The sequence below is a fragment of the Dreissena polymorpha genome, chromosome 4 (assembly GCF_020536995.1).
Source record: "Dreissena polymorpha isolate Duluth1 chromosome 4, UMN_Dpol_1.0, whole genome shotgun sequence".
Lineage (NCBI taxonomy): Eukaryota > Metazoa > Mollusca > Bivalvia > Myida > Dreissenidae > Dreissena > Dreissena polymorpha.
The window spans coordinates 21,978,811-21,991,964 of NC_068358.1; the positions used below are offsets into that span (position 1 = coordinate 21,978,811).

Sequence of the window (13,154 nt, forward strand, 5' to 3'; positions counted from 1 at the left end):
ACAACAAATGTCACAGATAGTGCCATCATGCTTACTCCAAAATTCTTCCCCACTGACCCCAATGTCTTTGTTGAGCTTGTGCCTTCGTGGAACATTGACATAAATGATATTGCGTCATTTGGTGAAGCAACGGATATACCAGCATGCAACTGGAATGCAGACGTCGACGCTTTATGTGCTGCGCCACAAAACATGACTGAAATGCGTCCCACCGCCCCCAAGAGAGCGTGTTTGACCACGCACAGATTACTGACATTCCTGGAGATAATTAACAAAAAGAAAGAAAAGGAAGACCAAAAGGAAAACATTTTGAAGAAAAAGGAAAGCAGACACATCGAACGGAAAACCAAAAAGGACCTAACATTCCTAAAATAATGACGTTGTATTTCCCCAAACACGCGTACTTTGTAAATCATACTGTGAAACCATTATTAATCGTCAGGCATTAATTTTCATAAATTTCGTCAGTCGACCGATCGGCGAATTTAAGATCCTAACGAACAATCATGCTCTATGTTTGAACAAAAAAAACACTAAGTTGAACAATATTTTACAACTTTACCGCAAACATTCACTGCTGTTTCTAGAGCTGCAACGATTCACCAACAGCTCGATTCGATTCGATTTCGATTTCAGACACTCCGATACCAATTTTTTCGATTCGATTAATCTTCAAACCTAGTTTTATCATATATTCACTCTTATGCCTCAAAATTAACATTTCTGTTCAAATGTGATTTTAATAAAACACATAAAACAGAATAGCAAATTAGGACTCAATTTTAATATAAAAACTTCTGACTAGAAGATTGTGTTGATTACACAATAATATAAAAAATAAATAAATAATCATAAGAACGTATCTGGAATCAGTTGAATGGTAGTACTATCACTTTTACACCTTTACCCCAAACCGCTATAAGCATGTCTACCACTGTGCCATGACAGCATCACCTGTTACCTGTAGGACAAATTACATTCTCTAATGAACTTAACAAAACTCCAACAGAAATAGAACTACTTTTCTGGCTGGCGACTCGAGTAGTTGCACTTGTTCGACCTCTTTGTCTTGCTAAATCAACATTATGTTATGTTATGTTTGCGTTTGACATATTGCATTAAATTAGATTAGTGGTTGAGCCGGACTTAGCGTACGCCACATCCGTGAAGCACAGTTTACACTTTGCTTTATTGGTAGAACTACCATCCCGAAACCCAAAATACTGCCACACTTGATTTTAGCTTCTTAGGCGCATCTGATAATTTCAATTTGTCGGCAACAACTTGTTCAGCCATTTTGACGCTTTTTCCGAAAGTAGACCGTTACGGGCTTATTGATTGGATGACTAAAGTAATAAGCAACCAATCGCGCGCGTCGTAATTACAGGTAAAGATAAAACCTACACCTTCCTGTATCAATAGTCAGAATACAGCGCGCTTTACGTATCTATGTATATATATGTATATATGTTAAAGAATCGAATCGAATTTGGTAGGTTTGGTATCGTAATCGAATCGAAGGATTTCGAATCGATTTTCGATGAATCGGATCGAATCGTTGCAGCTCTAGCTGTTTCGTAATCAAGATTAATCCGGTTTTGACACAAAGGGATGTAGATTACACAATGTACAACTGACACGTTACACTTCTTTAAAATGCGTGTGCAGTACAGCTGTATCGAATGCGTTGACTTCGTTTATGTAGAATGGTAATGAATTAGCGCTAATTGTTTATAACTTTATTACCCATTAGGTGCATTGTGTTTTTCAGGGGTCCCATCACGCAGCGAATGCCTATGAAAGACAATAAACCAAATGAAAAGATGACGATGTGTGATAAACATGCGTATTTATCACAAATTAATAAAGAATATTTTAATTGCTGTTTGTTGTTTGATTGTTTGCGTTTAACCACACTTATTACTATTTTATATCTATCAATTTAATTTATTTTTAAATTATTGACATTATTGATTTATATACCGGTAGTTTACTTTTTAAGAACAAACACACACATAGAGTTTATAATTTTAATGTTGATATCAGAATAAAAAAGCATTTTATTCAATTATAATAATAGAATAAGACTAATCAGCAATTGGCTTCGTTGTTACAAACACTCGTTAACGGTTATTCGATCCCACTTGTCCGCTAGTCATAACAATGAACGTGTGAATGACATACATTTAGAGGGTCCATTACTGTCCCTTGATAACAAAAGACTAGTTAATTGGCATGTGACAAACAGGCCCCACCTCCTGCAGTGATTCCCAAGTGTGTTCCCGCATATGTATTACACACAAATCGGACATTGACTGACGCATTTTTTTTAAATTCAAAATCAGAAATCGGCGAATTTAAGTGCTGACGAAATCATCATTTTTATAAAAATGACGAAATTTTGTGCTGTCGAAAATAAATGGTTTCACAGTATTTGACATGATTTCTTAAAATTAGTCAATGTTTTATTTTATACATTACATTATCAAAGCTTTATGATGGTACAGAGTGTTTACATTAGTCGGTGTATAACTTGGAATTATTTTATTTTCAGATTACAAAGATAAACAAAAGTAATGTACGCAACCATGCGACATCATTTTGCTTGATTTCAGGATGCAACGATCTGCTGTTCTGAATGTACGCAACCGTGAGATTACTGGTCTGCTGAGTAATAGATGGCAAAAACGCTTTGAGATGGAAACCGATTTGAAACATGTGTACCATCATGAAACTGTATTATTGAGCATCACTTGTTATACGATTTTTATGTACACCTTGTGGATGGTATTACAATGACACAGACGATATAAAATGTAACATGGTTTGTCAATGGGAGCGAATGAAATATGATGAGGATAGAAGTATCGTATGGTTTCAGCGATTTTCCTCCTTCTTTATAAAGTACAGGTAAACGGTACTTTCCCAATCAAGCAAAAATTCCCAAATTCCCAATCGGCATCTGAAAAAATCCCAATCGGTGTCCGAATTTTTTCTCAAAATGACCGAAAGTTTCGTAACAAAACCCAACTTTCAGCGAGCAAACAAAGAAAATCGTATAGTTGTGTGTAACCACGCGCTCGATCAATTTCGGATTTTATTATTCAGCGCGTGCAATCAATAGAGTCGTTACTGTTTCCGGTTCTTTTGTCAGGCAGCCAGCGTACTGTTTTACGTCGGTTTGTAACCTTGCCTCTGTGGAAAGGGTGTTCAGTCTAATGAACAATCTTTGCACAAACAATCGGAACCGTCTATCACACGACACATTGACAGCACTAATGATGCTGTGCAGAGAGGGATGCCAGCAACTGATAGATGATCAAACATCAAAGATTGTTGAAATTTTCAAAAAAAAAGAAAGACAAAGACATTGCTTTACAAGAGATTAAACTAACTTGTAATGGATTTTGTGTGTTCTTTATAATATTTATTATTTATTTCAACTTTATTACTTAATGGTCATTAAGGCATGCCTGCAAATGATTATTTTAATGGGTATGTTCAATTAAGAATGAACTGTATGATGTATTCAATAAGACCCAAACTTCACAACGCGATTTTCCCAATTTAAGGATTTCACAACTCGATTTTTCCCAATTTTGAGGTTTTCACGACTCAATTTTTCCCAATTGGACCGGTAAGGGTACTTTTCCAATTGGACAAGGAAAATCGCTGGGTTTAGCATTGAGTTTTGTTCGAAATGTGTTGATGATTATTTGTTGACTTTTGTTGATGAAATCAGATGTTATTCTTTGTAGATCGAGTTGTAGCCAGGGTGAATTAGTTAATTTGTTTTTAGTGATGTTTGCTTATAATATGTATAACAATTATCTCCAATGTATTGGCTTCATTGAAACTATTTTCATCTATGTTAACCAGTCTTATTAAAGGTTGACAAATTCTTGTTTGGTCGCCGAGATGTATTTAAATGAAAATTAAAATTGTTAAGAACATTTGATTTCTATAAAATAACTTGTAATACAAAGTTTTATGCTTCAGCACATTTAATCACAGATTTTTTTTAAAAGTCTTTTAGTGTCTGAATTTCCCCTACACGGCCCTGCCGTTTGGCCTAAATGGTTTTATCTAAAGTTTAATTGGTTTATTTTTAGTACCACTGAAAAGTTAAAAAAAAATATGCGAAATTGGTGTTCCTTCAATCGAGTACGACGTGACATTGCTGAAATATGCGTCCTGTACCATATACCAACATGATTCATTTAAGAAGATGGTGATTGCAAATTTTCTTTAGATTTGGTTCTCATACATTATACCATTTTCATAGCACTTTCTATGCTTTCAGATTGTCAAAAAAGGCCATGTTGTTGTTTTTAAGTCTAAGTTATCTCTATAACATAATTAAGACACACACTTTACAAATTAAAATGGCTTGTGTTCTTTTCAAACTTGTGATTAATTTTGTAAAATGAGTTGCGTCTAAGATTATGCAATAGCGAACAACTTCAGTGCCTTCAGTGCTTTGATTTTACATGGAATTCGGTTTTATAAGTGACAACTTTTAGCTGTACATATGTACTAATTAGAGTTCAAAACATTAAAGAAAAATATTACGATCTCAAAACTGACAAAAGGCAAACTGTTGCAGACATTTACCGTAGCCGTAGAATAGTTTTTAATCAAGCGTGTTGAAAATTTCAGCGAATGCTGGTGTTTCCTGTTATTGCTTTTTTAATATATGCAAATCTACATAAAACTATAGCACATGCTGTTAGAAACTGGTACTTAGTGTTTGTTTCTAATTTAAGTTTCTTGAACAAATATCTCTTAAAATTTTCCGTCTGCAGCGTCGAATTTGTTCAAGCCAAGCGTTTGATGGATCCAGAACTTAGCAAAAGCAAGGCGCCCAATGATACTGAGATGGGTCACAATATACTAAAATATAATGAAAAATAACCAATATAATGTACATTTATACAATAACGCAAACAAAAAATAAAGTCAACATTTTGCGCATACAGACCATCATTCCCATACCTTTTCTTAAAGAGCTATCCAAACCAAAACAAGAAATATATTTATAAAAGATATTCGGAAAACATCGTCATTTTGAAATTGAAGAAAAAAATGCGTTTTTTTAATAATTCGATTTGGGTTTTTTCACTTGACAGTCGCATATCCGCCGCATAAAATGTGTTATTTAGTAAATGTTTATTGAAACTTAAACAATAGCGTTCGTATATAAAAAATATACTAAGTGAGATCACATCATATGTATCATAACATGGGTTATTATGAGTTATGGGTTATATGGTAAACCAGAGACGTAGATCTACGTCTCTGGGTAAACTAATATTGGTAAACACGCAGTTTTCTTCTGGCACATTCAAATCACACTTTCAGAGCCGCTTCATTCGAAAATGGGTTCCATGGCGTTTCTGCCATCGTAGCTCAAGCCCAGTATTCAATTTCGTGGTCTCATTATCAAGGTTCAGGATCACGTGACTTTGTTGGGTTTTCCCAATTAAACGTTATTGAATGTAACACACCGTTAAGAGTTGCTTTTTTTCCAAATAACTTTTTAAAACAATCTTTCTTAAGAATTTCAACTAGTGCATAAAGACAGATTTTAATTCTGCAGATGGAAATGTGAAATACATCAGAATTACTTTATTTAATAAGGATGACTGTGTTCTTGTTAAAAACTTTGCGTCACTCAAGGTGAAATTTTGTTACCGATTTAAGACGTATTCGAGGATTTATTCGTTTACCTTAAGATATAGGCGCAAACTGCAAGAACAACTGTCTTTAAAGATTTTTTGCAAATGTATTTAAATAACTTGAGATATTTGCAAAAATAATGTTCTTAACGGTGCGTGAATTCACATTCTATCTAGCCCGTGTGTAACCCCCTGAAAACCCCTTTTATTCTGCACCCTGATTATGTATCTCCCGACCAGACTGCGCGATTTGCAGGCTGAGCTTTAGCTACGCATATGGCATAAGACCAATTTTCGCATGAAGCCGGTGTTAAAAAGCTTATTATAAATAGAACATCTATGCACAGTACTTTTCGATAGAAAATTGAACTCAAACTGTGTTATTAAAAGCAAACTGGTAAATTTTGGTTTATTATTTAGGCTTTACGGCCGATTCCCAGACTGCAAACATATGTTGTTATGTAGCTCAAAGATTTTCGTAATATCATGACTCTAAATTATTTTGCTAGTATTTGTTCCCTCATCTTGAAAGCAATACCGTATTATCAACGTTTATCGATAGTCCATTGAATCTTCCCCGGACTCTTTATTGGCCGATAACGGGCCCTAAAAATCTCCGAGATTGATTTTAACGCGTATTTGTAACTGGGCCAAGCTTTGTGTCGTCGTATGAACATGCAGAGAGTAGTCTGGAATTCCTTACACTGAACAATATTACATCCTTTACACTGTATACAGACGAAGTGATGTGGCAAAAGTTCTGGGGGATTTATCTCGAATCAGCCATTCGGGTCTGCTGGTGTTATGTGCTGGTCATTTAAAGGGATCTTTTCACGCTTTGGTAAATTGACAAAATTGAAAAAAGTTGTTTCAGATTCGTAAGTTTTCGTTTTAGTTATGATATTTGTGAGGAAACAGTAATACTGAACATTAACCATGCTCTAATATAGCCATTATATGCATCTTTTGACGATTTTAAAACCTAAAAATTATAAAGCGTTGCAACGCGAAACGCTTGAATAATTTGGAGAGTTCTGTTTTTGTCGTTAAATTTTGTGAAACTACGAAGATTGCTTATATAAGGTATAAAATACGTCATGAATGTGTACTCGGCGAAATAGCTCAGTAGGCTAAAGCGTTTTTACTTTAGGACTCTGGCAGGACTCCAGGGGTCACTGGAAACCTGCTCCGGGCAATGTTCTTTTCCTTTTTTTATTTTTTTTCTTGATTTTTTACTGGAGCTTTTATGATCCTATGTTTACATTTATCAATATAAAGCATTTAATGAATAAGTTAAAAAAATGCCAAAATCTGTAAAAATGCCCCTTTAAGGTGAAAAGCTGGGTTTAGCAACTAGGCAAAATAAAAAATATGACATGCGTTATGTAACAAAGAACTCGACGTGAATAAAATTTCACTGTTTTACATTCGTCTTTTATCCGGCTCAACTCCAGTTGACGAAGGTGAACCGCCAACTGTCAGCGTCTCATAAAGTCTCAAAGCTTCAAGCAAAACAGTGAATTTCTAGTACACAACCAAGTATTTTCTACCACATTAACAAAGAATTTTAAGAAATAAAGTCATTACAAGGGTATCTACAGAAAATCGTGTCTTCAAATAAAAGATGTATATTTCTCAGAGAGTATAGCATTGCTAAAAATATTAAGAATAATGTAATCTAATATGCAACGTTAAAGCATATATAGTTTGTCAAATCGAGTTTAAAACTGAAAGAATTGAAATACAGAACATGGACTCAGTGACTCGCTCTACTCAATCGTAATGATATAAACTTAGTTTCGGTGTTTGTGTGTGTGTTATGGATGCACGTTTTCTCTCTAACAAATGTATATCCGACTTGTTCTGAAATTCTTTCTATGATAACTAGAAAGAAACGAACAATTCTCATATTTTAAATTTATAAAGACTTCGGTTTCAGTTATATTTTTGATAATTGTATTTTCTAGGGACGACTCAAGTAGTTCCTGTTCTTTGTAGGAGGGGTCGGAACTAACAGAGATGTGAAAATTTGTCGTTAGAATGCATTATGTGAAAGTTTCAAATAGTTGAAGGAGAACAGACGACTAGCTCTTATATAAATTTAATTTAAGGGTTTCCGACCAAAGATCTATATTTGCTAACCCGTTAAATTTTGCTAACATACTAACATGTTAAAATATACGAGAAAAACATTGATAAGTATTAAGTTCTTATACATTTATTTTTATCATTGTTTTCGTTCACATTCTTAGTAAATACATGTAAAGATTTAACAGAAGCTCCAAACAGCACACTTAGGTCCACGCTTAGTACAAACATTTTAGTGTATAAAAACTGGGTATATCCGACTTGTGCGCTCGTTTTATGTGCTCATTTGCAACATCAATAGATAACACTATTAATGATTCGACATGAACAGAAATAAAAAGTTGGGAATTCACATAAAAAGGGCTGAATGGCGTCAGTGGTTCTATGGGGTTTGAACCCACGAACAGTTCGCTGAAACGGTTTTTGAAATCGAAGTAACCACTCGACTACGCCAGCCCAGATATGGTTATAGATAAAATATTTATATATTCAATCGGCGTAAACATTGTGAGATAGCTATATATAAATAGCACCTCGATATAGAGATATTTATAGATTTAGCAGTTTATAATGTATATGGCCGGATATGTAGGGTAACTCGCTCTTGAGTCGATTCTGACTTTGAGTCGGACATTTTTATCTTTGCAAATGGCAAAGATTAATTGTGTTTAGCATTATTTGTGACATTATAACAAATACTGTACCCTTTATACTCACAGAAAATTAAATTGCGAAATAAAATCTTATAAAATATGATCTCAAGATGAATTTGGATTAGTTGCGGTATTAATAACTTCTAACCACGGTAAATTTAGAATTTATCAATTATATTTATACCATCGGATTTGGTCAAATACGTTTCACAGCATTCACAAATAACTTGATTTTGACAACATTACCTTATTATGTATTAATGGAAAGTAATTGTCAGTGGTTTGCTCGATTGTTTAGATTTTACAGTAAAAATGTATTACAGCTCAATTAGCCATTGAGGCAAACTAAATTCCGCCTAATGGCGAAACTGAGTTTGACTACTGGCAGAGGCACACGGAAAAGAAATAACCACATATTCATTCCAATTTACATGACTCAATCTATAAAGACGCACATAGAATACAGACAACAAGAATCACATGTCTGTGTATGTTTGTACTTTTCTTTGGCACCCACAGTGCTTCCAAATGGTTCCGTGTTTTGTAAAGTTCGGATAGACACTAAATGTGACCAGCCCATTTGTTCTCAATAATTATAATTTTTGTCCGTTTACATTTTGACAAAATAATATACTTAAAAACACAGAACTGTTTCTGTGAAATTTTCATTGTTATAAAATTAAATAAATGCTTAATACAAATATGTGTCCGTGTTAAGGGCGAATCTGTCCGACTCATATGTCAATTCATTGGTTATTGTTAATCAACCATTGTTCAATGGACATCAAACAGCTGGGAATCAAATAATTATTTGTTAACTGATACATATGATACGATACAACCTCCGCGCAGAGATTCGACGGGAACCAGTATAGCTGATAGAGCAAGGAACGACAACTCTGCCTGGAGATTGGATACGATACTTCAATCGAAACTCTTCGTTCATCTCCAGAGTCTACGTAAAGAGTAATTACTTTATGTAATAAAAAGCTGGTTGGGTCCAGAGTGACGATACTTAAAGCCTGCACAGGCTGCGTTCCAGTTTTTATCACAAAGGTTTTACAAGATAAGTATTGATGCAAAGCATCAACGGGCGTCGGGAATTTCAGTGTTAAAGGCACTCAATGAAGTTACGTGGAACGATTTTTTTCTACTGTAAATATTTATATATTGGCCGATAATTTTAAACAAAATAGAAAAAGATACTGGTATAACCATTATCTATGATTTTGTGTTATATCCCCCAAATAACCATTATCTATGATGATGTGTTATAACCCCCAAATAACCATTATCTATGATTTTGTGTTGTAACTCCCAAATATGTCATAGTTCATTTTATTTACATTGGTTACCTTTTGTACTGGCATCCATGTGCAGTTTTCATTAATGGAACAGAACTGTGTAGGTTTAAAAAAATCTGCTTTATCCTGTAAGCGTATTGTGACGAACACGCATCACGTCAATAGCCGCTAGTCCTTTATATTAGACAATGAGCAACGGATTTCACAATAAAGGGAAATTCAGGTCAATACATAAAACACAACACTACTAAACATACACATGTCACTAAGTCCGACAATACCTTAACAACATAAATGACACTTTACCACCTATAATAATTAAAACCAAGTATGTTAAATTTCATTAATAACATACTAACATGTTATCATATACGAGAAAAACATTGATAAGTATTAAGGTCTTATACACTTATTTTTATCATTGTTTTTGTTCACATTCTTAGTAAATACATGTTAAGATTTAACAGAAGCTTCAAACATCACACTTAGGTCCACGCGTAGTAAAAACATTTTAGTGTATAAAAAACTGGGTATATCCGACTTGTGCGCTCGTTTTATGTGCTCATTTGAAACATCAATAAATAACACTATTAATGATTCGACATGAACAGTAATAAAAAGTGGGGAATACACATAAAAAAGGGCTGAATGGCGTCAGTGGTTCTATGGGGTTTGAACCCACGTACAGCTCGCTAGAACGGTTTTTGACATCGAAGTAACCACTCGACTACGCCAGCCCAGCTATAGTTATAGAGAAAATATTTATATATTCAATCGGCGGAAACATTGTGAAATAGCTATATATAAATAGCACCTCCATATTGAGATATTTATAGATTTAGCAGTTAATCATGTATATGGTCGGATATGTAGGGTAACTCGCCCTTGAGTCGATTTTGACTTTGAGTCGGACATTTTTATCTTTGTAAATTGCAAAGATTAATTGTGTTTAGCATTATTTGTGACGTTATAACAAATACTGTACTTTTTATACTCACAGAAAATAAAATTGCGAAATAAAATCTTATAAAATATGATCTCAAGATGAATTTGGATTAGTTGCTGTATTAATAACTTCTAACCACGGTAAATTTAGAATTTATCAATTATATTTATACCATCGGATTTGGTCAAATACGTTTCACAGCATTCACAAATAACTTGATTTTGACAACATTACCTTATTATGTAATAATGGAAAGTAATTGTCAGTGGTTTGCTCGATTGTTTAGATTTTACAGTAAAAAATGTATTACAGCTCAATTAGCCATTGAGGCAAACTAAATTCCGCCTAATGGCGAAACTGAGTTTGACTACTGGCAGAGGCACACGGAAAAGAAATAACCACATATTCATTCCAATTTACATGACTCAATCTATAAAGACGCACATAGAATACAGACAACAAGAATCACATGTCTGTGTATGTTTGTACTTTTCTTTGGCACCCACAGTGCTTCCAAATGGTTCCGTGTTTTGTAAAGTTCGGATAGACACTAAATGTGACCAGCCCATTTGTTCTCAATAATTATAATTTTTGTCCGTTTACATTTTGACAAAATAATATACTTAAAAACACAGAACTGTTTCTGTGAAATTTTCATTGTTATAAAATTAAATAAATGCTTAATACAAATATGTGTCCGTGTTAAGGGCGAATCTGTCCGACTCATATGTCAATTCATTGGTTATTGTTAATCAACCATTGTTCAATGGACATCAAACAGCTGGGAATCAAATAATTATTTGTTAACTGATACATATGATACGATACAACCTCCGCGCAGAGATTCGACGGGAACCAGTATAGCTGATAGAGCAAGGAACGACAACTCTGCCTGGAGATTGGATACGATACTTCAATCGAAACTCTTCGTTCATCTCCAGAGTCTACGTAAAGAGTAATTACTCATAGTTATGAGTAAATTTATTATTCTCTATTCTCAAAATACTATTAAAATCTCATCATCTTTATAACCCATATCATCATCATTATCATTATCAAACAAATAATAAACCAAAGACAAAATAGGAGTGAGTGCTTGTATTTGACAGGACTTTCAACAAATAAATGCAAAAAACAATTCTTCTGACGCCCGTATATGTTGTATGCGCAATGGATATAGACCTCAACGGCACCGCTCAGTTGAGGAATCTCGAGACGACTGGAAACGGTGTAACATCTTTGTTCAGGTGTATAAAGAACTGAAACGATACTATTTAAATGCTGTAGGGCATGTAATTATGAATACTTCGTATACACATGTGTGTCATGTGAAAAGGTGCAAATGTATTCATAACAATTAGACGTCAAGTATACATCTCAAAAAAGAGTTACTATTTGAATAAACTGATCCCCGCCGATGCCCACAGTGCACACAGGACGCCCCCAATGCCCATCAATCACGCTAACTTGCTTAAATATTATAAATAAACAAATGTGAAACATTAATTTGTTCAAAGAAGCTGCTAATATCTGCAAGATTCATCTACCACCACCAATCAAGAGAAGTGTACATGACTTCACGTACACCCCATACAATAATCAGTAGTAATAAACGATTCAGGTAAAACCGCGAGCGGGATACGCAACCCTACTGCCATTTTTGTTTTCTTATTTTTTTCTTTTAATGGCAGGGGGACGTATGAGGACCCATGGCTCGAGACCGGTGTCTAGGTGCCTTCATCACCTCCCAAAACCTCTAATTAGAGAAATCTACAAATAAGCAGCTATTAAGATACTGTAACATTAAGTATTTTATAGTAAAAAATGTAATTAAAACATTATCAATTTCATTGCGCAAGTTAACATAACAAACAAACATCAAAAGCATCCTGCACACACCCCGGACATCAACAAGAAACAAACAAATCACTCAAACCATAAAATCCATAAAGCATCTATAAAGAATGTTGATAAATCATAAATATTCCGAGAAATATATAAATGCATATGACGAATTTAACAGCTATATTAAACCGACTTCAACATCTAACCAGTCACACCAAAATGAAAATATTAAGTAATCGTAAAATAAAAATGTCTTTAAAATTAAACGTTCATTACGAACGACAACAAAAAATTATAACACTGACATTTAAACATACCAATATTTCAATAAGTATGCTGAAGGTACTATCTCCAGAAATTGAGAGTCTCGAAAAACATGACACCCATAACTTAAAAGACCTCATTCAAACAAAATATTATGTTAAAAATGAGTCAAAATAATCAAGAAAACTTAGCTGCTTCAGACTCAAATGAAAATACACCTATCGTCTTTCCCAGTAAAGAAATCGGTTCGTGTTAAGATCCCATCTCACATGGACTAAAACCCGAACTGAAAATATACTAAATATAGACTTTATAATAGCAAAATTATAAACATAAAAGCAATGTAACCAATTATTTAACCATACATATGTTCATT

General features: G+C 34.0%; 1 protein-coding gene across 2 annotated transcripts in view; it reads right to left on the bottom strand.

Annotated features, from left to right (window-relative positions):
- LOC127877890 (dynein light chain Tctex-type 5-B-like) overlaps positions 1–4,829 on the bottom strand; it is a 49,689-nt gene extending 44,860 nt beyond the window's left edge. Inside the window, exon 1 of one of the 2 annotated variants that reach the window (XM_052424212.1) lies at positions 4,615–4,829. The gene's annotated coding sequence lies outside the window, so the exon portion shown is untranslated. Of the gene's footprint in view, positions 1–1,021; positions 1,272–4,614 lie in introns of those variants that run through there. The other variant, XM_052424215.1, reaches the window with a different exon arrangement.
- Between the last annotated feature and the right edge of the window lie 8,325 nt (positions 4,830–13,154).